Genomic DNA, 26,307 nt, shown 5'->3' with positions numbered 1-26,307 from the left:
GGCGAGCGCCCCACAGAGGCCTCCATGTCCCGGGCGGGGGCTGGAACATGGTGAATCGTCAGCCCTCTGGACCAAAGGCAGGGCACCGGGAGCAGAGCCAGGCCTCCTGAAGACCTTCCCGAGAAAATTCACCTCTGACCCGCTGGAGCCCTGGGCCTGGGGTCTGGGTCTCATCAGCCTCATCTCTGTCCTACCCCAAAGGACCTAGCTTCAGGACGCGGCCAGCAGGTGGGCTGCGTGGGCGTGGCCCTCGACATTCCCTGTGTCACACCAACACCAGGGCAGGACTCCCACGGCCATCATCCCCAACTTGGCCCTTTGCCCAGTGACAGAGCCCCTCCCGGGAGTCCATCCCACAGAAGGCTGGGGTGGGACGGGCGCAGGACAAGCCCACCCTGCCCATCCCACCCTCCAGCGCTGGGTGAGGCAGAGGGGGAGTGGGCTCCCTGACCGGCCCGTGGCGAGCCTCTGAGGAAGACACCAGGAAGCACCCGCCCACGGAGGAGCCCTGCCACCGGCTATCAATATTTTCGTCCACCCTCCCACGCGTTAGCACGGCCACCTCCTCCAACGCCATCTTTAAATACCAAAGGCAGGCACATATGCCGAGCAGCCCAGACAGGAAGAGCGGCTGGCAGAGAAGACATAGAAATGACCCGGAGCGGGGAAATGTCGCATCTCACAGTCACCAGAGCCACACAGCTCAAAACAAAAGCTCGCTGCCATTTTTCTTCCCCCGCTAGCCAGATTCGGAAGACGCCAACCACGCCGGCGTGGTGGGCCCGGACCCTCCTCTCGCCTGCTGGTGGGGTTCCAAGTCACCCTGATCTTTCTGGAGGGCAGATTGGCACTCGGATCAAAAGCTTTCGAAATGTGTTTAACCTTTCACTCGGCAATTCCACGCGCAGGAATTTACCCTAAGGAGAAACTCGGGAACAAACGCAAAGGTTTATCTGGGAAGATTTATGTGCTCGCATATTTACAGCATTGCTTATAACATCAAAAGATGGAAAACAAACTAAACGTCCCACTCCAGGGTGCTGGGTAAATAATTCGTGCACTCATTAAAAATCCTACCGTAGGAGAATATTGAATGCCACGGCAAAGCGTGGGTAAGCCACCAAACGGAAAGGTTCGTGAAACACAACTGCAGCGTGCTCCCCGGGGCACTCCCAGCCCCCGTGGGGAATGGAAGGACAGCTCCCAGGCTGACAGCGACTTCCTCCGTGGGGGCCACGGGTGATCCTGGTCTTGCTTTTGAATTTTATTGCATGTTCTAAATTCACCACATTGCACCCAGATTTCATTTGCAATCAGGAGGAGTATTTTAAAAATTTGATTAGAAATGTTCCAGAGAAGCTGATGCCCAGTGTAGTCAGTCGGCTCCCAATAAATGCGGGAACCACCTGGAGGGATTTATGTGCAGAGAACAGGGGCAGAGTCTTGCACCTCTGCAGGCCAGAAGCCCACAGAGCGAGGGCCTTAGGAAGAAGGGCCAGTTCAGCGGGCAGCACCTGGGCAGCACTAATTATGCAAATGAGTCACTGCCCGGTCAGGGAGGCTTCGTCACTGCTGTGGTGTGTGTCTGTAGCTCCGTGGCCAGAGTCACCACGGTGCCACAGATTGACCAAGAGGCAACTTTGTCCTTCTGAGTGGAAGTGTCCCTGACTCTCTGCCCACCCCACTCCTGACGGTCCTTCTGAGATCAAGTCTGAAATTGCTGTGCAGGCCTCGTGCAGTCAGGATCAGTCCACACGTGGGGGCAGCTGGGGGCCCACCCCCACCCCAGCCGATCGGGTGTGAACCCCAGCTCTGAAGTTTCCTTGTGACAAATTATTTTCAAAGGTCATGGCTCAGGAGAGGAGCAGGGGATCAAGTGGCACTTCCTTACCTCCAACAGAGGCACCAGGCAGCCATGTGCTCAGCTAGCTCTCAAAACAGGGCCGAGGGGTTGGCTTGATGACCCCAGGTTACAGACAAGGAAAGTGAGCCTCTGAGAGTCTGGGTCACCGTGTGACACAGGACCTGCCCAGCACCCACCACAGGCTTCCTGCAAGACAGCACCCCCACCAGGAGGGAGGCCCCAGTCCCAACCAGATGGCCAGCAGGCCACGAGGGTCCAGACGCCACTCAGGTGCCCAGCAAGGCCTCTGCCTGCTGCTGCTTACAGCTGTGGCTCCTGCGCTTGGCCTAACCCGGGAGACGGTTAACCCAGGGGGCGGCCACACCAAGCCTGGCTGGCCTTGTGGGGTGGGCTCTGATGGCAGGACGTGGATACCTGCCCAGGTGGCTCCAGCAAGTCGCCAGGTGACAGCCAGTGCAGGTGTGGGGAAGGAGCACCTCCAACTTCCAGGAAAGGGGTCCGAGGCTCCTGAGCACCACCATCGCGCAACAACGAGACGCGGCGGCCGGAACACGGCTAGGGAAGGCCCGCCACTCCGCGACGTTCAGCAGGCAGGGGAGGCTTGCAGATGTCCCGGGGACCCCGATGTGGACTTGCAGCCAGCGTCGGGCTCTGGGAGGATGCACCCACCTGCCCTGCAGAGGCCTCCTGCCCCGGGGGCAGGCAGGCACTCTCGGGGCCGGTTTGGGAGGACAAGGGAGGAACGGAAGCCCAGCGCTCAGAGCCGAGCCGCACCTGCTCCTTTGTTGCTCAGACATCAGCCTCTTCTTCCTCCCTCGGCACTGTGGAGCCCCTTCCCACACAGCAGGTCCCAGGGGCCACTGCCTGAGCCTGGCCTCCTGGGGAACCATTCTGCATCTCAGGAGAGAGGCGACTCCTCGTGGGGAAGCTCCAGCTTCCCAGAGCCTCAGGAGTAAGACGGGGAAATAAATGATGGAGGGACCCGTTTCCTCGGACAGTGACAGGGAAGTGCCCGTCTGCTCCCCCTGGGGAAGAGCACCAGGTCTCTGGGGTCCAGAAGGCCTTTCATAGCTGCCCCTTGCCAGGTGCCCTCGCAGAAGGGCGCTGGGCAGACCCCCGAGGTTTCCTGCTGCTCCACTTCATTGGCCCACGAATGGCAGAGCTCTGCGTCCTGGCCGCCTCCCACAGGGCACCTGGCACCCGGGCAGCAGCTGCCCAGGGATTCTGCCGAAGGAGACGGTCCAGCCCTGCCCACGGGGGACACTGAACCTCCTTCCTCGTGAACACAACATTTCAGAAACCCAGAGACAACTCTATTGGGAGAACAAGAGCTAATTAAATTTACTGGGATCATTGAAGAGGAAATTATTTAATATTCGGAACAGAATTTAATATCTGAAAGCATGAGTGGCCTTGACTCGTGCTACAGGGGTTCTCCACCGTCCGGGCTCTCACGCGGAGGACCCCCCACAATTGGGGTGAGGAGATGAGGTGCAGGGAAGCCCCACAGATTCCTGTAACCAGGAGATGGAGAGAGAGGCCGGCAGTGGGCAGGAGGCCAAGATCCCCTAGAAGGCTGGACGGTCGGCTCCAGTCCCCTGGGACCCACTGAAGCCACCACAGGGCCTGGGGAGTCACATCCGTGGCGTCTGGGGCCCATCTCTGGGCCCCTGGCCGCTGCAGCATTAGTTCCTGCTGTCTGTCCCCCAGGCCACGGCAGGTGCACGGCAGGTGGAGGAGAGGCGCAGGGCTGGTTCCGTGGAGCGCCCAGGTCTTGGGGCAAAGCACAGAGAGCAGCCAGGCGTGAGGCCAAGTGCCCCAGAGGCCAGGTTGCAATGGTCAGGAGCCTCAGAGCCCGTGAGTCCCACCATGGCCCCAGAGACCCTCTGTGGAGTCCCTCTTTGAGAACCATCCTGGAAGGAGCCGTGGGGCCACACTGGGACGCCTGCTGGTGCTTACAAGGTCACCGTGGTGTGGTCCCCGGGTCCTGGGCTGGGTTCCTCACCTCCCAAAGCACAGGAGGGCAGTGCACACCAGGCCCTGCCCAGGCCCCGCAGCCCTCCCCTGGGAGCCCAGGCCACTGCCGGCAGTGACACCCTGGGGTCACACGGCACCTGGCACGGGCTTCAGTGGGGACAGCTGCAGAGGGAGCTGGTGTCCCCAGTGAAGGAGGCAGGGCAGGGTGGCCCTGCTGGGGACTCTGGCTCAGCCAGTCCCAGGGGATCTGTGCAGAACCCTCCAAGTCCCTCAGGGAGGGGGAGGGGAGACGGGGTGAGCTCAACCCTCCACAGTGAGGGCAGAGATGATTTCCAGTGGGACTGTCGGGGGGGTGCAGAAGCCCCTGAGGACAGCTTGGGCTGGCCAGGGAAGGAAACGAGCCAGGAATCTGACTGCTCAGGGGCAGGCGCTCACCCACCAGCCGAGCCAGAGGGTGCCTGGGGTGTGCTGACGGGAAGCCCAGGGGAGAGCTGCCTGTGTCCTCCCCCATCCCCCTCTGGGCCACCCCAGCTCTCCTGTTGCACATGGGATTCTCGGTGGAGTGAGGCGGGTGCTGGGAGGTGTCCAGGCTCCCAGCATCAGCATCTGGCCAGCACCCAGCAACGCCGACAGCGTCTTCCCCCACATCTGGGGGTTCAGAAGCCCCACGAAGGGGCAGGTCAGCTGCCTTCCTTCGGCCCGTCCCTGCACTGCTCCTGTAAGAAGGGCTGGGAAAGGCCCAGCAGGCGGGGTCACACCCACACCTTGCCAGGGAGGGCCACAGAGGCACATGAACCCGGAGCGGGGCAGGCAGAGCCACAGCAGTGGCCCTGCCCCTGGGCACCTGTCCCCAAGGCTGCACCTGCAGCCCTGGGACGTCAGAGGAGGTGCAGAAAAGCTTCTCAGGACGGCAGCCCAGCTGTGGTGCAGACTTCCCACCGTGAGGCACCGCAGGCTGCTCCCACGCCATCGGCGGCTCCTCTCGTCCTTCTGCCCCTTCGTGACGTGCAGGAGTTTCCAGAGCAGCTGTCCCCGAGGTGCCACCCTGAGTGAGCGTGTGCTTTCCAGTTGGCCCTCCCACCCAGCTTCTGTCCACACAGATCACTCTCCAAGTCCGTCCCCACTGAGCACCCACACCCTCTGAGGAGCCTGCTGATGGGGCCCCACTTCTCTCTGTGGCTCTGAAGCTGTTTGCCTTTGGTTCTTTGGTGGCTCGTCCTCTTCGTCACGCAGCTCATCTGGCCCAACTGGCTTTGGGGATCCAGTCTGGGTTGGTGACAGGCTGCCTGGATCCCAGAGGACACAGCCACCTCTGCACCCGTCCTGTGCTGCCTGCGTGCCACCCTCGCACTCATGTCCACTGCTGAAGGAGGAGATAGGCGAGGAGCACAGCTCCACCTGCAATTGCCCTGGTCAGCCCTGCCCACTCACCAGGAGCTGCCGTGGGCAGGAAAGACGGGGCCCCTGGCTGTGTCCCCACTCCCACCCTCACCCATCCCATCCCAGGGACCAGAGGGCTTCCACTCTGCTCTTCCCCAAAATAGGTCAGGCCCACATCCAAAGCAGCCCTTCCGAGCCCACTGACCATGGGCAGAGCCTGCGTGGTCCTCAGAGCTGCCCTAGGACCCCGCACTCCCAGCAGCCCATGACCAGGGGTTCCAGGGTTCCCATGTGTCTGGTTCTTCCAGTCACCGTGGGTGACAGACACCTGAGGCACGGCCGTCCTCACAGAGCCCTTGGTGCAATGGATGGACACAATCTGAAGCCAAGGAGGGGACATGAGCTGAGAGGGGAACTAAGGAGGGGACATGGGCTGAGAGGGGAGCCAAGGAGGGGACATGGGCTGAGAGGAGAGCCAGCTTCTGCAGAGGGACCTGGCTTCCAGGCCCCCCTCTGTCATTTGCAGTCTGTGTCCTTGAACTTCTGTCTCCTGCCCAAATCAGCACGGATGATCCCTAAGGTCCCTGCCAGCCCCAACATCGCCTGCAGCTACAACTCCGTCCCAGCTGTGGGGCATGGGTGAGGCAGGCCTGAGGCACAGGGTCTTCTGCATGACGTCCCGGGCGCTGGACAAGGCTTCCCCACACACCGGACCCAGCCCACATGCTCATCCCTGACACAAGGGGACATTTGTTTGAAGGCCCCACAAGGCAAACTGTCGGTTCTGTCCATCCTCTCCTGGAGCTCAACAGAGCAGCCGGGGCATCCAGGGAGCTTCCCCAGCTAGGAGAACCCATGTTTCCTCCTGCCTCCCCAGGATAGGAAGCACAAATCTAAGAGACTGAGAAGGTGCCTCTCATCAGCCAATGATACCATGAATCGTTTTGAAGTCTTAGAGTGCAAAGTGATTAAGTACTACAGAAAAAGTTAGAGCCCATAAAAGGAAAAGAAGTCTGACTTTTAAAAAAATCACTTCTGTGTAGGAAAAAATGTGCTATAAACAACGTTTCAAATGTCATACAACAGAGAAAAGATTTGTATCCCTTATAACAAAAGGTTACTTTCCTTCATAAGCAAAAAGTTCTGGAAAATTAATATGTAGAAGGTAGCAGTAGAAAAATAGTGACTATATAGAAAAACATAGATCACAATTACACCTGGGCAAAGATGCTTCATGTCACTCTCCACGAAATTTGACTGACAGCAAAACATGACAATTAAGTGTCAAACTGGCAGAATATTTGATTCTATCCAGTATAGGACAAGGTCTGAGAAGAAGACACCCTTTCCCTCAGGGTAGACACGACTGTAAGTTGGTAAAAGCCTTTGTTGGGGGGATATTGGATCATCTCTTTTAATTTCTAAGTGCACACGTCTTGGAACTAACAATCTCTCTTCCAGGAGCCCGACCCACTGACTTCCCCTGGCAGGAAGGCCAGGGCGCAGGTGTGCGCAGGGTGAGAGGATACGCTCTGGAGGAAGAGTGTCCACCTGCCAGGAAATAAACTGCACGTGATCCTGTGACGACAGGCGGCACCTCCGTGTCCAACTGGGCAGCAGCTTGTGTGCTGGAGGGACACCGTGACCCAGGTGCATCGTAACCAAAAGGAGAGTCCAGGACGACCCTCACCAAGTCCCTCTTCTGCGGGGAAGAAGGACACGGTCACCTGTGTGTGCTGAGAGCCACAGCCGAGTCGGAATGGCCCCTGGCGTTTTGCCAATAGTATTGATTGACAGGCGAGGCATTACTCTCCGCCTCGGCCGCTACTTTGCAGTTCTCACGTTACTTTGGAGTTCTCGCGGGGATTCCCGGAGAGTTCCCATTGGTTGGGGAAGTGCAGGAGGAGGGATTTCCAGAGGATATTTCCGGCTGCTTGTTCCTGGAGGAGCCGCATGGCACTCGGGAGGAGTTCCCTGGAGCGTGTGTGGAGTGTGCTGTTGGAGTTCAGAAATAAAGTTTGTTCCTGCTTCAGTGGCTCGTGATTTGTGCCCAGCCAGACTGTGGCATGTGTGCATGGGCGAATGGAACTTTCTGGAAAGATGTCCCAGCAGCCTTTCTACTCTACTATGTCCAGGGAGTCAAGAGAAGGGGTCAGCCAGCGAGCCCCAGCTTTCATTTTTAACCTCTCTGTATTGTTTCAGTGTTTTTGTCTCAAGCATAAATGATGTGAAGAGATATTTTTCTTAAAAATGGTTTTCAGAGGGAAGAGGGGAGGTTGTGTGTGGATAGAAGGAAGACAGTGAGGAAGGAATGAAAGAGTGAAGAGATCACAAGTCAGAACACAGCCAACAAGAGGGCTGGAGTAAGTCCTCACCTGTGAAAAACTAAACGTAAATGGATTAAATTCTCCAAATGAAAGACCGGCGGCTGAGTGATTTTATAAAACAGGATCCAACAATACACCACCTGCGAGAGGCTCACTCTGGCTTTAGGGATACACAAGGCTCAGAGTGGAGGCGTGGGAAAAGATAGTCCTCCTAAATGAGCCCAGGAGGGAGCAGAGGGAGCAGAGGTGGTACGTGTCTATCAGACAAAACCAACTTCAGGCCCAAAGCTGGCACAAGAGACAATGACGATCATGAACTGTCTTTGTGCAAAGGAAACTGAACAGAAAGTTAACCATCACAAACATACGTCAAAGCACCCAACGTCAAAGCCTATAAGGATGTGAACCTGACTTCTGAAGAGGAGATGGGCAGAAAGACAGTGAGGTGGGGAGGCCAGCGCCCCTCTCTGTGAAGCCATCCAGACAGGAATCAGCAAGAGAGGAGCAGCCTACAGACCCCGCCCATGTGCACAGACGACCGCAGAACGCCCCAGGAGAGGGGGCACCTGAACAGACTCAGAAGAGGATCGCCCCAACTATCTTTTACAACCAGTGAAACTGGAAACCAGTACCAGGAAGAAAGCAGGGGCAGGCACAGAGGAAACCGTCAGGAATTCTAAGGACATCTTGATGAAAACGGAAGCTCCACACACACACCAGGACCCCGAGGCCCAGCAAAGCAGGCTGAGAGGGCGGCTCACGGGCCCGAGGACCGCCTTGAACAAAGAACCGACCCGACAGCTCAATGACCACAGAAAGAAGAGTCAGCTAAGCCCAGAGCGGACAGAAGAAAAGAGTGGGTGTGAGAGTGGACACAAGTCAGATGAAGAATGGAAGAGCAGCCGAAAAGAGCAGCAAAGCTAATAATCTAAAAAACAATAGTGAGATCAACAAACCTGCAGTTAGACCGAGGGAGGGGGAGGAAAAGGAGATTCAGGTCAGTGAAACCAGGAGAGAGGCCATCACCGTGGATGCCTCGGAAATAAGAGGGATCAGAACAGAGTGTCACCAACACAGACAATGTAGAACAAATGGAAAGTTCCCAGGAACAGACAACCTGGCAGACCGCATCAGGATGACAATCCTGGACACAGACGTAACAAAGGACGTCGAGTCAGGAATCCAAATCAAACCTCCCCACAGAGAAAGCCCAGGACAGCTGCCGTCACCAGTGAACCGACCAGACATTCCAAGAAGAATTAACAGCCAACCTCCTTAAACCATTCCAGAAAATAGAGGAGGGAACACTGCCAAACTCTTTTTGTAAGGTCAGCCTCACCTTGATTACAAAGCCAAGCTAAAGCACCCCAAGGAAAGGAGACTTCAGGCCAAGCTGCCCAGCGAACGTGGGTGTAGAGATCTTAAAACAGGAGCACACTGAAAAAAGAGGTTCGCACCCTGACCAAGTGGGGTTTATCCCTGGACACAAGGGCGATTCAGCCCTCTCCAGGCAATCAGGGTGGCCGGCCGAACTACAAATCACGGGGGAATCACCAACCCGCTCAATAGAATCGGGAAACGCCTTTGACAAAGTTCTACTCGTGATTAAAACTCTCAGCAAAACGGGTGTAGAAGAGGATATGTCAACACAATAAAGGCCACACGTGAGGAGCCACAGCTGACGTCACAATCACCAGAGGAAGGCGGGAGCCTCCCCATAAGGTTCAGTTCAAGGCAGAGGCCTGCTCCGGCCACCTCTGGTCAACAGTCCTGGAAGCCCCAGCCAGAGCAATTAGACAAGAAAAAGAAATAGAAGATATCCAGACCAAGCAGAAAGAAATAGAATGATCTGTGTTTGCAGATGACAAGATCACATATATATATACATACAAAAACCTAAAATAACAACAAAAACCTGTTAGTTAAATAAATCCAGTAAAGTCATAGAAAACAAAATCAACAGGCAGAATCAGTTGTGTTTCTACACAAACAACAAACCATCCAAAAATGAAGAAAGTGATACCACTCACAATATCCACACACACACAAAAAAAAGAATCTTAGCAAAGAGATGAAAGACTAATACATTGAAAATTATTGAACATTGATGAAGGAAATGAAAGAAGGCACAGGCAAATGGCATGATATCCCTGTTCATGGACTGGAGGAGACATATTTGCAAGCAACAAAACCCAAACATTACAGAGCATGGCGTTAAGAATAAAAAGCAAATCAACCAACAGAACAGAACGGAGAGGTCAGAAATGAATTTGTGCATCTACAGTCAACTGACCTTTGACGTGATTGCCAAGAAAGCACAGTGACAGACTCTTAATACGTGACAGTGGGCAAAGTGCATGTCCACGTGCAGAGGAGGGAGATCAGACCTTAACTCTCACTACGGGCAAAAATCAACTCAAATGGACTGAAAGCCTCCATGCAAGACTCAGACCACAAACCACCCGAGGAGAAAGGGAAAGCTTCTCCACATCGTTCTGGGCAGGATTCTGTTCGACATGACCCAAAGCACAGGCAACAGAAGGCCAAACTAGGAAGTGAAATGAAATTGCATCGGACTCAAGGACTCTGCGCAGCCGACCATCAACAGGAGAAGAGGCTCTGCACACACTGAGGAGGGGCCAACACCCACCCCCATCGGAACCCAGAGCTCAGCTTCAAAACCCAGATAACCTTCCCACCTCATCTGAGCCGCTCCCCGTCAGCAGCTCACAGCCTCCGTCCTGGGACATCTTTCCCTCTGTGCAAGGAGATGCCGTGTCCACCTCGTCTCAGGACCCCGGAGGCAAACCCCTTCTTAGAATGCATCAGAGAAGGTGACAGAGCCGTCTATGAATTAAAATGGAACAAAAAATAAATAAAATTAACCACAAAGAAGCAGGGCACAAACAGAAAACAAACCGCTAGACGGCTTCCTTCCGCCCTTATCAATAACCACGTCAAACATAAGTGCACAAGAGCCTTCAAAGGAAAGGAATTTGTCAGCTACAAAGACAGACAGAAAGTAAAGCAAGTAAGCATAAAAAGGCTACGTGGGTTACATCAGGGACTGAAAGGCCAGGCAGCCATGGTGGTGCCCACCCACAATCCCAGCCACTTGAGAGGCTGAGGCAGGAGGATCCCCAGCTGGAAGGCAGCCTCCCCAGCTTAGACCCTGTCTCAAAATAAAAAGTGAAGAGGGCTGGGGATGTGGCTTGGAAAACATCCCTGGGTTCCATCGCCAGCACAAAAAGAGAAGAAAAAAAGTCGAAGGGTACTAACAGAGGTGGAGACACCACTTAATGATAAAGGCGTGAATTGTTTTCCAGAAAAGTCTGAGATCCCCGTGTCAGACCTAAAAGCAGAACGTGAAAATACATAAGGCCAACATGGAAACCGTGAAGAGCGACGATCCACGATTACAGTGGGGGGCGGGGGGTCTAACAGCCCTCCTCAGCAACGGATGGACCAAGTTAACAAATCCAGTGAGGAAACAGAGGGCCCCAGTGGCCCCCCGGCCCGTGAGCTCCTTAGCACAGCACAGCAAACCCACCGGGCCCACTCCTCTCTTCAAGTGCACGCGATCCATTCACCAAGTTGACCATTCTTTAGTCTCCACGCATTTCAAAAGATGGGAATCTCGCTGAATGTGTTTTCTGACCACATGGAATTGAATTAGAAATTAATGATCAAAGACATAAGGACAGATCCCCCCGATACTTGGGACTGAAACAACACGTCTCTAAAGGTTCCATGGGTCGAGGAAGAAATCCCAGGGGACACTGCAAAACACAGCAAACTGAGTGATAAATATAAAAATGTGTGGGGTGTCCTGAAAGCCATGCTCACCGAGAAGGAACAGCCACAGCCCTTGTCCTAGGAAGTTCCCAATCAGTGAGCCAGGTTCCACCTGAAGAAACAGTACGACCACAGCAAACACAGAGTAAGTAAACAAGGGACGGAGAACCAGGGCAGTGGGGAACGCACCCCGGAAACGGCAAAGAGAATCCACGGAAAGCAAGACACACCTTATACAGGTCAGCAGGGACGGGGCGGGCGTGAAGGGACCTGATTCAACAGCAGAGCTGCTCCCCAGTAACCCACTGACCCATGAGTGGATTAACCCACCCACCCCCGGAAGCCCCCCTCTCAACACCACTACGGCAGGAACCGGGTTTCCAACACATGAAGTGCCTGAACCGTCCCATGGACCGTGGGGAGCTGAGATCCTGCGCTGGGCGGAGGCCCTGCCATCCCCTGAAGGCCCTGGGCCCGCTCACAGTCTGCCCACTGCTTGAAGACCCTGCAGACGTCCACACCCAAGACCACGTGGGCTCAGGATCTCGGGGTCTGCCCTACCTACCCCCGGCCACCAGCCTACAGCCAGGGCTGAGTCGGGCACAAGCGGCCAGGAAAGTGCTGGAACAGGGGGGAAGGAAAGAGACCAGAGCCCACAGGCCAGAGGCCTAGCAAGAGCCAGCGGAGCTCAGTAGGGCTGATTCTGGGGAGCGTGATGGGGGGAGCCAGAACACCGCTGGTGGCGTGCGGGGCGGGGGTCAGCCGTGTGGCAGCACCGGCCGAGGCTGATTTGAGCATTGGGCACAGGCAGGATCCACACCTGTGACCAAAACATCTGGGGTCCCTGCTTCTCAAGAAGGCCCAGAGCAGAAAGAGCAGACAATAAACAGGAGCAGGAATCCTGGGGCGTGGGAGCAAGGGCCGTGGGGTGCAGCGGGGTGAGCGGGATCCCCTGAGCCTGGAAGACGCACTCACTCAGGCTGGGTTCCCCCACCACAGGCTCCCCACCCACGCTCCCCCCCACAGCGAGCAAGCCTTCTGCAGGGCCCTGGCTGGGTGTCCTGCAGTCCGCCGAGTTCTGACCCAGGTTGAGCGCGTAGGCCCCGAGACTGCCCCTCTCGGGGCCTCCCTAACCTCTGACAGATGGCCACAGTTTGGGGCTCCCACTGGGTGAGTCGGCTTTTCACCGTTGTGACCAAACTGGCCAGAAGAACAACTTAGAGGAGGAAAAGCTTCTGCTGCTCACAGCTTCAGAGGGTCAGTCCCTGGGGGGCTGAGGCCAGCGCTCCGGGCCCGAGGTGAGGCAGCGCATCACGAGGGACGGCTGGAGGGAGCAACGCCGCTTGGCTCATGTTGGACAGAAAGCAGAGGGAGGGCAAGGGGCCAGGGCAGAGGCACCCCTGCCGGGCACAGCCCGGGACCCCCCCTCCAGCCACGCCTTGCCTGCCCAGTGAGTCCATTCAGACCGGGATGGCCTGCCGAGGCCCTGGCCCTCACCATCGGATCAGTTCACCTCTGAGTGCTCCTGCATCAACAGGAGCTGTTGGGGGCACCTCACGTCCAGACCACGACCCTCTGGTCCCTCTTTATTTGGGGCCCAGGGGTGCTTTCCAACTGAGTCCCATCCCCAGTCCCGTTTTATTCTTCGTTTTGAGACAGGGTCCTACGAAGCTGCCAAGAGGGCTTTGAACTTCTTCAGCCTACAGAGACCGGGGCCCTGGGCCAGACAAGTACTCCCCCGTGCTGGGGCTTCAACCCAGGGCCTCACACGCCTCCCCTGAGCTGCACCCCCGCCGGCCCTCTTGAATCTGGACGGATTCGCGGGAGCTGCTCTCAGAACTCCAGCACGTTTCCTGGCTTCTGATGTCGGGTATTTTAAACGGTTCCAACAAGCAGCCAGCTGAGGTGAACAGGATAAAGTCTGGAGGGATCCTGAGCGCCCCACCCTCCTGCAGGTGATGTATTCTTGTTCAGCTTCCTGCAGAAGCTCCCCAAACCCTGTCCTTCTGGGGTCTGTAGAGGCTCAGGCGTGACTGGGGCACTGATGGCTGTGTGGAAAGGTGACAGGACACCAGGGCAGCAGGTGGGACCTGCGTGAGTGACGGGGTCCGGGGCTGGCTGGGTTATGGCAGCCGGTGGACGCTGCAGGAGGTGGGGCTACTTGGAGGAAGGAGGTCACCATGGTGTGCCCTGGAGGGGGACAGTGTGTCCCGGCCCCTTTCTTAGTTTCTCCCTCCCCTGGCCTCCTGACCACACTCACCACCTCACCACAGGTCCAAGAGCAGTGGGCAGCCAACCGTGGACTGAACCTCGAAGCCAGGAGCCAAAAGACATCCCCCTCCTTCAAGGTGATGCCTGGGAACTTCTTCACGCAGCCGAGACCAGCACACACCCTGTGGGTCTCACCCTGTGGCTCCCCTCCCGTCCCACGTCCCACTGGTGTGGCCCGAAGCCTCCCCCTCAAATCCATGGCCAGTGTGGCCAAGAGACCCCCAGAAAAGCTGAGTGGGACACTCTAAGGCTTGGGAGGGCGGCAGAGGGGCCAGTGGAGGCCAGGCCTCTGTTGAGCCCTTGCCTGCACCTGGCCCTGGGTCTGAGGGGAGCAGGTGACCTGGGTGGCCCGTGGTGGAGGTAGACGGAGCCACTCTTCCGGACCCCTGGGTGCCACCTTCTTCCACGTCCTGGTCAGGGTGGCCCTGGCCGAGGACTCCCCTGTCCCTCAGTAAGACAGAAGCCAAGCTCCTCCCTCACACAGCACAGGAGAAGTTGAACACCGGCCGCCATGCTGTGAGAAAAGAAGACCTCTGTATGTCCCCAAACTGTCGGGGACACCCAAGCCAGCAGCCATCCCTGACCCTCCTCCCCCACTGCCTGAGGCTGGGGTCGGCTCCCAGCCGCTGCCAGGACCCCCCCATGACTCAGCCTCACCCCTAGCTGCCCCTTCCCCCAGACCCCTGCTCCCACCGCGTCCCGTGGGTCCTCCCACAGCCCAGCCCAGGGCTCGCCTGCTGCCCTCCACGCCACCCTGCCTCCTTTAGAGGCTGCCTCCCAGAGGCTACACGCCTGCCCCTCCCTAAGGACCTGGGCCGCCGCCTGGCCAGGGATGAAGGACACACTGGCCTCCTGTGAGGAAACCTCACCTGGCAGAGGTGGGCTTCCCCAGGGAAGGTGCACACCTGGGGCAGCTGGGGGCTCAGGGCTGCAGAGGCCCTGCCCAGGGCCAGAGCCAGCTGTGGAGGGAGGAGAGGCGAACAGTCTCTGCAGCCAGCGTGGGGGCGTCTCCCCGTCCCTGACCCACACAGAGGCTCCGCACCTTCTGCCAAAGCCCTTCATCTCTTCTGTCACCTCCGCCCACCCAGCCTGCTGGCCCCACCCCAGGCCCGCTCACGTCCACAGGTTTACGGGAGGGTTGATGTCCCCCCCCCCCACCGCCACCCCAGCCACTCTCCCCGGGAAGAGCAACCTCCACTTCTGCCCCAAAACGCGCAGCTGTTTTCGTTTTTGCTGTGCATCTCGCCTCCCATCTTTGTCACGTGTGCCCAGGCCTGGGACGCACTTGAAAACCGAGTCTGCGTGTCCCGGGCCCTGAGCAGGCACCCAGTGCCAGGTGCTGGCAGAAAGCTCAGCTCCACCTTTGGGGAGAGAAGAGTCTGGGGAGACTCCCGGCCGTCCCTCCCGCCAGGGGCTAACTTCAGAAAGGCCTCAGAGAATCAGCGAGGAGGCAGGGCCGGGCACGGGCACCGGGCGCTGCCAGCCAGCCACACACAGAGGGGGTCCCTCGCAGACCAGAGCCCTGGCCGGCCATCACCTGACCTCACGTCCCCAGAAGTGCCACACCCTGCGTCTCATGTCCCTCCAGGTCTTGTAGGGACCCTGGTACCAGGACCTTCTGCGAGGACACCAGCATAAGGAGGGACCCTGGGGGCAGGGGCTTTGGGGCCTTCTTACCTCCCCCAAACCCTCTCCTCCACTCAGACCCAGCAGAGAGAACATGGGTCCTCCACATTCTGGTGTCAGCTGCCCACCACCTTCTCCTCCCTGGACACTGACCACCTCCTCTGTGCACTGAGGACCTGCGTCCCAGCCGGGCCTGGTGATGCACCTTGTCCATTCCGCAACTCGAGAGGCTGAGGCAGGAGGGTTGCAAGTTCGAGGCCAGCCTAGGCAAGTAATGAGACCCTTTTTCAAAATTTTGGTCATTTAAAGCATGGCAGGGGATATAGCTCAGTGGTAGGGCGCCCTGGCTTTAAAAGAACAGGAAAAATGGCTCCTCCCAGGGCCAAGCTGATCCTCCCTCTGCTCCCCCCTCCTACCCCAGGCCTTTTGTACCTGCGAGCCCACCGGACACTCCTCCCAGAAGCCTGCACAACCCACCCTGCTCCTTCGGGTCTCCACACAAGTGCGGCCTTAGCAGAGGTGACTGGCTGGGAGAGAGAGCAGCTTCCCTCTGCAGCATTTCACCTGCAGGTTGTGCGTGTGTGTGCACGTGTGTGTGTGCACGTGTGTGTGTGCACGTGTGTGTGTGCGTGCACATGTGGGAGTGCACATGCACGTGATCTCTCTCCACTAGAACCAGCCACGGGTCTTTATCTTTCTGTGACTGAGCTGTATCCCCGGTGCCTAGAACTGAGCCTGGCAATAGGGTGCCCCTTTTCTGTTCTGGGGTGGAACTGAACTCAGGGCCTTGCACAGGCCAGATGAGTGCTCTACCACTGAGCTGCAGCCCCGGCCCTTTTCATTTTTTACTTTGAGGCAGGGTCTCGCTGGCCTGGAACCTGCGATCCTCCTGCCTCAGCCTCCTGAGTCCCTGGGATGAGAGGCGTGGCCCCTGAGCCTGGAGCTGGGGTGAACTGAGGGCTGTGGTCGGCCCTGAAAACATCAGGTTCCTCTCCCGGGGCCTTCCACGTGCCTGTTCCGTTCCTGTCCTCGTGGCCGGGTCTCCGCCCAGGATGGCGGCAGGGAGGGAGGCAGCTGCCACACCCCTGTGGGGACGCCTCAGCGGCTGTGGGAGGCTCACGCACCTCTGCAGCAGGCACGTCACTGTTCCTAGACGGCCACCTTTCCCACACCGTCACTCTCCCCGAGTCAGCTTTCTGTGGCCTCTCCCAGCCTCGGGAGCCCGAGGTCACCGAGACCCACAAGGGCACCCAGGCACCACCTGCCTCCTGCAAATGGAGGCCGCCTCCTGCTGCTCACTGCCCCAGCACCCGTGTGGCCAGGAGAAGGAGGCAGGGGAAGACCTGCCGCCCTGAGGCTCCGGGCGGGCAGCCCTGGCGTCCGTCTCGTCCGTCCTCCTCTGCGTGAGCCTCTCTCCCTCTCTGTTTCCGTCTCCGCCTCCACCCCTCGCCCTCCCTCCTGCTCGCCATCGCTCTCTTTGAAGGGAGCCAACTGCCGTGTCAAGCAGCCATATGGGGAGGCTCACGTGGCGAGGAACCCAGGCCTCCTGCCAACAACCAAGTGACGGAGCTTGGAAGGCGTCCCCTCAGCCCCGTCAAGCCTCCGAGGACGCCAGCCCTGGCTGACACCCGGAGCCTGCGACTCACGAGGGACCCCAAGCAGAGCCGCTCGGCTGAGCCCAGCCCGATCCCGGGCACCGACCCCGTGAGACAAAGCCCTGGTTGTTGCCGCCGCTGTGCTGGGAGGTGATTTGGGGGTAATAATAGATAACAAGCCCAAGCACATGCTCTGCAAAGAGAGGCCCACTTCAAAGAATCTATCATTAACATTGTCACCGAGATGAGAAAAGATTCACATCCACGAGACACAAAGCAAGTATCAGAGAACCAGAATGCCCGGGAGTTAAAAATATAATAACGTAAATCTAGACCCATAGGCATATCAGAGGGAGGGAAAAACTTGAGAAAGTTCCCAGAAAGCAGAACAAAAAGGCAAAGACGCGGCCGATGGGCGCTCTTCTCTGGCTAACGGAAGAGTCAGATGGGGAGGCAGGAGGACTCGCATCCGACACACAGAGTTCCAGAGAGTCTGAGGAAGCAGCGGGGAGTTCACCAGCTGAATCATCCCAGAACTTCCCCCACTGGAGGGGAGGGCCGGCCAGGGTCCACACACTGCGGACCCCAGCACGCTGTTCATTTTCTGTTGCTCTAACAAAATACCAGAGGTCAGGCACTTTATAAAAAGAGGCTTCTTGAACTCAGTCTGGAGGCTCAAGTCAAGAGCCCTCAGCCCCGGCGACAGGCCTGTGGTGAGCACCCCCTGGGCTACACACATCATGGTGGAGGGTTTCAGCAGAGACTGTGAGCAAGAGAGAGACTCAAGTGGTGAGATCCAGAGCCAGAGATCCAGAGGGACACTGGTTCTTTCATATGACCCTCTCCCGAGGACTAGCCAGGATCCCACAAGAACTACACAAGAACCCTTTGGGGACATACTCAAACCTTAGTGTACACCCCCCTGGCATTGCACAACACCAAGGATAAAAGCCTCCAGAGACAACTTGAGTGGATAAAGAAACTGTGGTACTTAGACACAAGGGAATATTACTTGGCCTTAAAGAAGAATGAAATTATGGCATTTGCCAGTAAGTGGATTGGAACTGGAGATTCTATGCTAAGTGAAATAAGTCAATCCCAAAGAACCAAAGGCCAAATGTTTTCTCTGATAGGCAGATGCTGATTCACGATGGAGGTGGGAAATAGAGGGAGTGAAATGAAGGGAGGGGACTTGGGGGTAGGAGTGATAGTAGAATGGACCAGACATTAGTTCCCTGTGTGATCACATGACCTGTGTAACTCTACGTCGTGTACAACCAGACAAACGAGAAGTCTTACTCCATTTATGTCTGACGTGTCAAAATGCACTCTACGGACATGTAGAACTAATCAGAACAAAAAACAAAAATAAAAGCTAAAGCTTCCAGAGAGGGGGAAGCAAGGTCAGATAAGAGGATCAAAATCTGAATGGCCTCAAGCGTCTCTACGGCAGCCTGGGAACCAGAAGTCGGGAAAAAATGCCTTCAGATTTCCAGGTGAAAACAGTCTCGCACCCAGCACTCCGTACCCAAGCCCACTGTCGATGGGCGTGAGGACGGAGGAAGGCACACGGGTGTTCCTCCAGGCAATAAGGACAGGATGGGGCTGCTAGCCTGGGAAGGACAGGCTCCACCATGGGAGTGAGTGAAGGGAGGCCCTGGACAGCAGCCTGGACCGCAGCTGTGTGTACAGGGGCCCCTGAGGCAGGACCCCAGAGGAGAGAGGACTGGTAGACGGTGGGATGCAGAGGCAATGGGAAGTGAAAACCTCAGCTCATACTAACTCCAGGGTAAACAAAAAGCTCTACAACAAACAAGAAAAACTGCGTAGTTATGATTGTGACCATGAGAAAAATATTAATGTGGATTTAATAAGCATTGAGATGTCACTGTGGAGATATCTATGAGCTAAAAACCTGATCTAGCATAAAAGAAAGATCAAGGTTTCGTCTAAAATTGGTGAACTAAGAAGATTCCATGTGCAGGCATGTTCAGAAATACAGAAGTAGCGGGGAGAGAGAAGGACCATGGGTGCTAGCTACCACCCTGGAGCACCAATTTGACTTTAAAACGGTCTTTGTGTTATACCTTAATTGAAAAAGGAGGACAGTCCATGTCTCTCCTTAAAAAAAAAGGATATTTTTAGGTACCTGTACAGGAGCGTCTCACCCATCCAGGTGGGTCGTGTGGTTTGTGTATTTGAGTAAAACATTGAACAGTACGATTTTGAAATAAATGACGGCTTTCTTTTTCAGCTTCTTACAATAGGTGACCCGATGCACATACTTTTTTTTCCAAAAGAATTGACAAGGGCATAAGTGAAAGGTGGGTTTGCAGAACACGCGGACACTTCCCAGGCTGCTGGCCCAAACACTCACACCCTGCAGGTGCATGAAGTGCCTCAGAGCCCCAGAGCCTGGCCCACCACTGTGGGGAGCAAGCAGAAGGGCCACCACCTGAACCCAGCGTCCGGCCCCCAGGACCTGCCTCCTTCATGGACAGAGCACTGAACTCCCCAGCACCCCCTCAGACCTGGGCACGTGGGACGTCTCGTCCAGAACGGGAGGCTGGCCCTGGAGGCAGGCAGGGGAAGGGAAGGAAGAGGCTGGGAGGATCCATCCAGACACCTGAAGCAACGGGGCCCATCCAGGAGGCTCCACAGGGTCCCCACCCTCCCCACAGACCCTGAGAACTGTACAGAGCTGCCCAGCTCGGGTGCCAGTCCCCCCAGGCCAACCAGGGCCACGTCCGTCCACGGCACGAGACCGACTTCCACAGAGAGACCGATTCCCACAGCAGAACGGGCTCACGCAGGAAGAGGGGTCCATCCCTGGGAGAGTTCCACCAACTGGTGGACGGAGCCGCCTTCACAATGCCAGCTCCTGGGACTTCTGGGGTCCTCTCTGAGAGGTGGCCTCCAGGGCCAAATTAAAAGCCACAGCAAGAAAACGGGCCCCGGGCTGAGTCAGCGCCTTGCCCTCTGTGAAGCAGGGCTGCTCGGGCCACCAAGCGGCACACCCCCCAAGGACGGAGCCCGACTCCACTGAGACGGAGGAACTGGCCACAACACCCAGTCGGCAAAGTGCGCCCGGGAGGCCTCGCCGCCTGCGGCCAGCTGACGGGGGACCAGGTGCCAGGGCATCCTCAGGACTCAGGTGCACTGAGGCCAGCGACTGTCACAGAAAGCTCACGGTGAATGCGGCTGCGAGGCCACGTCAGGACAGTGCCTGCCGCCGTCAGAGGCTCAGGCGGACTTCGGGGGATCCTGGAAACCCGGAGTCCACAAACCCACCGGCAGCCGCCTGCCTTGGTCTCACCGGGGCGCAGCGCGGATCCTCCAGACCCCGTGGCCGGCGGAGCTGGAAACCCCTGCCCTCTGGCCCTTCACGGAGGATGTTCGATGGCCTCTGTTGGAAGCCACTGGGAGTCCTGGGAAATAATACGCGGAAGTCAGAGCACTCGGGGAACCTCTGCCACAGATTACGCAACCGGGAAAAGGGCCGAGCCCTGACCACACCGCCAGCTGCCACGCCCGGAACACACCGCGCTGGACGGAGGGGGCAGCGGGGGAGGCCAGCTGTGCTCACGCCACTCCTCAGAAATGTCCGGAACGGGGAAACCCACGGTGGGGGGAGCGGGTCCAGGCCGGGGAGGCGCAGGTGGTGGCTGGTGGGCAGGGGAGGGCCACCGTCAGCTCTGCGCACACTGCAGAGCACCGCCTGCACGCGGGCTGCGGGTCCGCGAGGTCTTAGAGCATCCGGCTGCCAGAACACGGCACCTGGGGCTCGTGAACAAGAGACGTCGCTCGCGGTCCGGGAGGCTGGAGGCCCAGACGGAGGTGCCACAGGCCGTGTGGTGGGGGCTGCCTTCTGTGGGACTTCACGGGAGGGGTCTCGTGAGAGTGTTTCTAGGGACGCTGATCCTGATCTTGAGAGCTCCGTGCCCACCCCCTAATCACCCCCAGAGGCCCGACTCCCGAGTGCCCTCACCTTGGAGTGAGGACTTCCACCCAGACACAGAGGGACACACGCAGACCACAGCCCCCGGCCGCGACTCACAGCTTGATAAAGCCCTGTGCAGAGGAGAGGGGACCGGACACCTGGGGATTCTCAGCATGGACCTGGCTGGACCTCCCGTGGCCCAGGACAGTGTCCACATCTCCTGATGGGTCGAGGGTGAGGAGGGCGAGGCCGGTTTCTGCCCAGGAGCTGGGTAGACTTGCTCTGAGGTGCCAGCCAGGCCGGCCACCAGGACACCACTCCGGCAGGACTCCAGGAGGGACTGTGGCCGCACCCCCAGCCACACGCTGGGAAGAGCGTGCAAACCCAGAGCTGAGTCCTGGGGGCACGAGGCCTGTGACCCGCCAGTCGGGACGTGACGACACTGGACAGGACAGACTGCAGCCCGGGCCTGGCTGTGGGTCCGCCCTCCACCGGGATGCGCTGAGGAGGGAGGCAAAGTGCCCGTCAGTCTCACCGAAGGACCCCGTCGGGAGCCTCCAGGAGCATGTCCCAGCTGCAGAGACCAGAGGTCAGACCAGAGGTCGCAGGACACATGGGTGTCAAGAGCTGCTGGAAACTGGAGCAAGCCATCCCTCGGAGGGGACCCGCCAACACTCGCTCCGGAGCCAGCGCTGGACACCCCGCCCCACACCCTCACCCCAGGGGTTCCCCGTCACCTTGGCCAGAGCCCTGCCTGCCCCCACCCAGCAGCCCCTCCAGGTTCCAGATGCCCTGGAGGCTGACGAGGCCCGGGGGGGGGGGGGGAGCTGCCATGCCAGGGGCAGGTGCTGTGGCTGCACTGGGTGCAGGCCCCGGCCTCCCTCCCAGAGCCGCAGGGATCTGGGCTGGCACTTCTTACCAAAGTGAAATTCACAAAACACAAAATGGACTTTTTCCGTGATTTGTTTTGTTGTTGTTGTGTTGGGGTTTTTGTTTGTTTATTTGTTTTTGGTTCTGGGAACTGAATCCAGGGTGCTTGACCACTGAGCCACATCCCAGTTCTTTTTAGTTTGAGGCAGGGTCTTGCTAAGTTGCTGAGGCTGTCCTTGAACTTGAATCCTCCCGCCTCTGCCTCCTGAGCCACTGGCATTACAGGTGTGAAGACCATGCCCAGCTAAAATGCATCACTGAAGAGTGATGAGATCCAGTGACACGCAGCACATTTGCAATGGTGTGCAATCACCCCCTACCTAGTTCAGAACCTTCTCTCCTCCCTCCCTCCCTCCCTCCCTCTCTCTCTCTCTCTCTCTCTCTCTCTCTCTCTCTCCTTCCCAGCCACCATGAGGTGAGCAGCTTTGCCCGGGCTCACCCTGCTCTGTGCTGTCTGCCTCACCACAGGCCCAGAAAGAGTGAAACCAGCCCACTGTGGACGGAACCTCTGAAAATGTGAGCCAAGATAAGTCTTTCCTCTTCTAAGTGGATTCTTCCAGGTATTTTGTCCGAGCAAGGAAAACTGACTAGTCCTGGGGCTCGGGCTGTGGCTCAGAGGTAGGGCGCCGCCTCGCACATGGGAGGCACTGGGTTCAATCCTCAGCACCACATAAAAATAAAAATAAATAAAGATATTGTGTCCATCTACAACTTAAAAAAAAAGTCTTTAGAAAAATAAAAACTGACCAATCCAATCACCTGGACTGGACCTCCCTACCCTCCAGAGACTCAACCCCAGTGATGCTGGCCCAGCCTCAGGCTTGGTATTTGCTATTTGCTATTGCTTTTTTCTTTAAGAAAATGACACATACGCCCAAAAGTTCAAAAATCATGAGCATATGTTCAATGAGTAGTCACCAAGTGGGAGATGCCTGCAAATCCCCACCAACATCAAGAGACAGAACATCCCAGGTCCCCAGATGGCCCTGCCTCCCTCGTCACCACCCCTTCCTCGTCCCCACCAGGACTCCCCCAGGTCTGGCTTCCCAGGGAGGGAACACCTGCAGTCTTTACTTCCACGTGGCTTTTGTGAGGTGCGCCGAGGGCACAGGTGCTATTTGGTATCCAGGGTGTGAATGCACCACCGTTTATTTGGCCACATTCCTGTGCCCGTTGCTCGGTTTGGGTGGCTTCCAGTTTGGAGCTACAGAGAGCGGCAGCGTGATTGCCTGTGCTTCCCGTAGCTGCACCTGGTGTGCTCCTGCGGGGACACCTAGGGTGCAGCAGCTGGGCCTGGGCAGGCTGCGATCAGATTCGCTAGATCATTGGTGGAAGCGCTGGCTCCAGCTCCCACTCCCATCAGCAGCGTGTGAATGCTCCAGGGTTCTGTCCTTCCAGCCCTCGGGACTGCCGACCGTTCATTTAGCCACTCTGGTGGCCTGGGCAGTCTTCGTTGACCTGCCCTGGCGACGGCTGAAATGCTCTGGGAGGTGTTCATTTGAGTCTCTCCCACTGGTTTGAGAGCCCTTTCTGGCCCTGCAAATACCTTCTGCTTGCGCTTGCCCGTCTGCCTCAGGGGCGTCTTTGATGAGCAGAAGTTCTTGCTCCGCACTGTTCAACGGGTCAACTCACCCTGTAGGGTGAGGGCTCTTTGAATCGGAAAGAGTCCAGACAGGATGCCTTCCAAAGGTAGACTTGATTTGGAAGTACGGCGTGAGGTAGGGAGCAAGCTTCTGGTGTGAGGTCGGGGTCAAGGCTCCGTTGGCTCTCCGCGGCTGTCCAGTGGGCCCAGCAACATATCTCACAAAGATCCTCTGTGGTCCTGCTCAGCCATGCCAGCCCAGTGACTTGTCGCCATTCCCACAGGTGCTGGGTCTATTCCTGGGCTCTCTGCTCTCTCCGTGGGTCTGTGTGTCTATCCTGTGTCTGTTAGAACCTTTCCACCTCTCCTGGTGATTCTGACCTGCAGCCAGGGCCAAGAAACCCTGACCTGACCGCTCAAGTTCTCGGGGATAGTCTGGTTCAAGTGTGCAGAAATCCCACCAAGTAATTACAGAGGAGCAGGTTAGATTTAGGGCAGGAGGGGGTGACGGCAGAATCTGCAGACCCCGTGGGGCAGCCTCCAGGGAGGGGTGGGAGCGCGGGGGGCAGGCCAGCAGCCCAGTCACAGGGAGCCGTCCAGCCTGCTCCGTCCTCTCCTCTCCTCCCAGACCTCCAGAGCCCCCAGGCCAAAGAGCAAAGGGGAAGACTGGCTGGAGGAGGGCACCCTATATTCTGGAGTCACCATGGCACTTCCTATAATAGATGGCTAGGGTTTAATTAAACATTGATCAGCCACTAATTAGTCTAATGATCAGTCTTGGGGAGGAGACAGGGTTGTCAAGCACTGCGCAGGGGGAGGGCAGACGATGAAAGATTGCAGCTTATGGAGAAACGCTCTCTCTGTCTCCCTCCAGGCCCGGCTTCCCCAGGATCTGGGTCCATTATAAATGATGCTTTCAACGAGGATTTTCCTAATCGGTGTGAGTCCGAGGAAGCCCAGGTGACTGCTGCAGCCAGACTCAACTGGTCCACCTTCTCATCAGGCCTCAGCCGCCTCCTGCGACCGCCTAGGGAGGGACGCGGTTCTGTCCCCATGACGAGGCCATCCTGGGCTCAGTCAGGTCCTCCCAAGCCCTTTACGGGGTGGTCAGATCTTGCCAAGGACTTCCAAGATGAGGCACATCAGGGCCTTTCCCCCAGAGAAGGTTTGCCCTCACCCCGTGCCCCGGGCCACCTTTCCTCACCTTCACCACCTTGCCCACACCTTGCCCACACCTTGCCCTCACCTTGCCCTCACCTTGCCCTCACCTTGCCCACACCTTGCCCACACCTTGCCCTCACCTTGCCCTCACCTTGCCCTCACCTTGCCCACACCTTGCCCTCACCTTGCCCTCACCTTGCCCACACCTTGCCCTCACCTTGCCCTCACCTTGCCCTCACCTTGCCCACACCTTGCCCTCACCTTGCCCACACATTGCCCACACCTTGCCCTCACCTTGCCCACACCTTGCCCTCACCTTGCCCACACCTTGCCCACACCTTGCCCTCACCTTGCCCTCACCTTGCCCTCACCTTGCCCACACCTTGCCCTCACCTTGCCCTCACCTTGCCCTCACCTTGCCCTCACCTTGCCCTCACCTTGCCCACACCTTGCCCTCACTTGCCCACACCTTGCCCTCACCTTGCCCTCACCTTGCCCTCACCTTGCCCACACCTTGCCCACACCTTGCCCTCACCTTGCCCTCACCTTGCCCTCACTTGCCCACACCTTGCCCTCACCTTGCCCTCACCTTGCCCTCACCTTGCCCTCACCTTGCCCTCACCTTGCCCACACCTTGCCCTCACTTGCCCACACCTTGCCCTCACCTTGCCCTCACCTTGCCCTCACCTTGCCCACACCTTGCCCACACCTTGCCTTCACCTTGCCCACACCTTGCCCTCACTTGCCCAACCTTGCCCTCACCTTGCCCTCACCTTGCCCTCACCTTGCCTTCACCTTGCCTTCACCTTGCCCTCACCTTGCCCTCACCTTGCCCACACCTTGCCCACACCTTGCCCTCACCTTGCCCACACCTTGCCCACACCTTGCCCACACCTTGCACACACCTTGCACACACCTTGCCCACACCTTGCCCACACCTTGCCCACACCTCAGAGGTGCTGACGCGGCTCTGGGTTTATCTGAAAACAGCACACGCACTCACGTGACCTGCTCTGGGGAAAGGGCGCGTTCAGCCCCCGACCCTCCACTGACAAGCTCCTGTGAAACCCCATCTGAGGCTGACCTACCAGGAGGTAATCGTCCAGGAAACCCGGGAGGGAGGAACGGCATGATAATGACGGCTGGTCATTCCCTTGAACCTTTGTGTTCACCAAGAACAACGCGGAGATCCCCCATTTTTATCGGGAGGCCAAGCGGGGGAGAGGTCAGAGATGGGAACCGGGAAGGCGGGGCCCGGGCAGGGCCTTCCCTCTCAGAGCAAGAGTGGCAAGTGGGGAGGCGCATGGGCATCGCGGGCTCCTGGCCCTGCTGGAGGCACCCTGCCGTGGGGCAGGAGATGGGGAGAGGCCTGGAGACTGCTGGCCTTGCTCCTGCCCCCTCTTCTCAGCCGTGGTGACGCGCAGTGAGTCACCATTTCCACACAGTTACGTTGAGCAAACTCCCACCCTGGGCCGCACGGTCACCGTCCACCCACAGAACAACTCCGGCTTCCCCACAAACGCCTTCCCCGTGAAACGACCCCCAGCCCAGCCCCCGGCGGCCCCCATTCTGCTTCCTGTCTCTCGGACAGCAGAGACCCCAGGGACCCCCCATAGCTGGGACCACAGCCACTGTCAACAGAGCCTGGGACTGCTTGTTACAGCCCCAGTGTGACTGGCTGATACACCTGCCTGTCAGAGCTCCAGGCGGGCTCAAACCCAGGTGCTGATTGAAAGAGAAGTCACGAGCCTGGGCCACTTGCACACCAGCTTAAGAGGACAAGGCCAGTGTGTGGCACAGCCCTGTGTCCAGGCTGCCGGAGGCCAGCTCTGCTCAGCTCTGCAGGTCGGTGCAGCAGG

General features: G+C 57.8%; 1 long non-coding RNA gene across 1 annotated transcript in view; it reads right to left on the bottom strand.

The window, feature by feature from the left end:
• LOC120883994 (uncharacterized) overlaps positions 1-25,973 on the bottom strand; it is a 33,517-nt gene extending 7,544 nt beyond the window's left edge. The window contains exon 1 of the long non-coding RNA XR_013435843.1: positions 25,537-25,973. This is a non-coding gene — a long non-coding RNA (uncharacterized LOC120883994). The remainder of the gene's footprint in view (positions 1-25,536) is intronic.
• Positions 25,974-26,307: the final 334 nt, after the last annotated feature.

This window comes from Ictidomys tridecemlineatus, chromosome 3, assembly GCF_052094955.1.
Source record: "Ictidomys tridecemlineatus isolate mIctTri1 chromosome 3, mIctTri1.hap1, whole genome shotgun sequence".
NCBI classification, from domain to species: Eukaryota; Metazoa; Chordata; class Mammalia; order Rodentia; family Sciuridae; genus Ictidomys; species Ictidomys tridecemlineatus.
The sequence above is the reverse complement of the archived record's forward strand: the minus strand, read 5'-3'. Positions and strand labels throughout refer to the sequence as shown.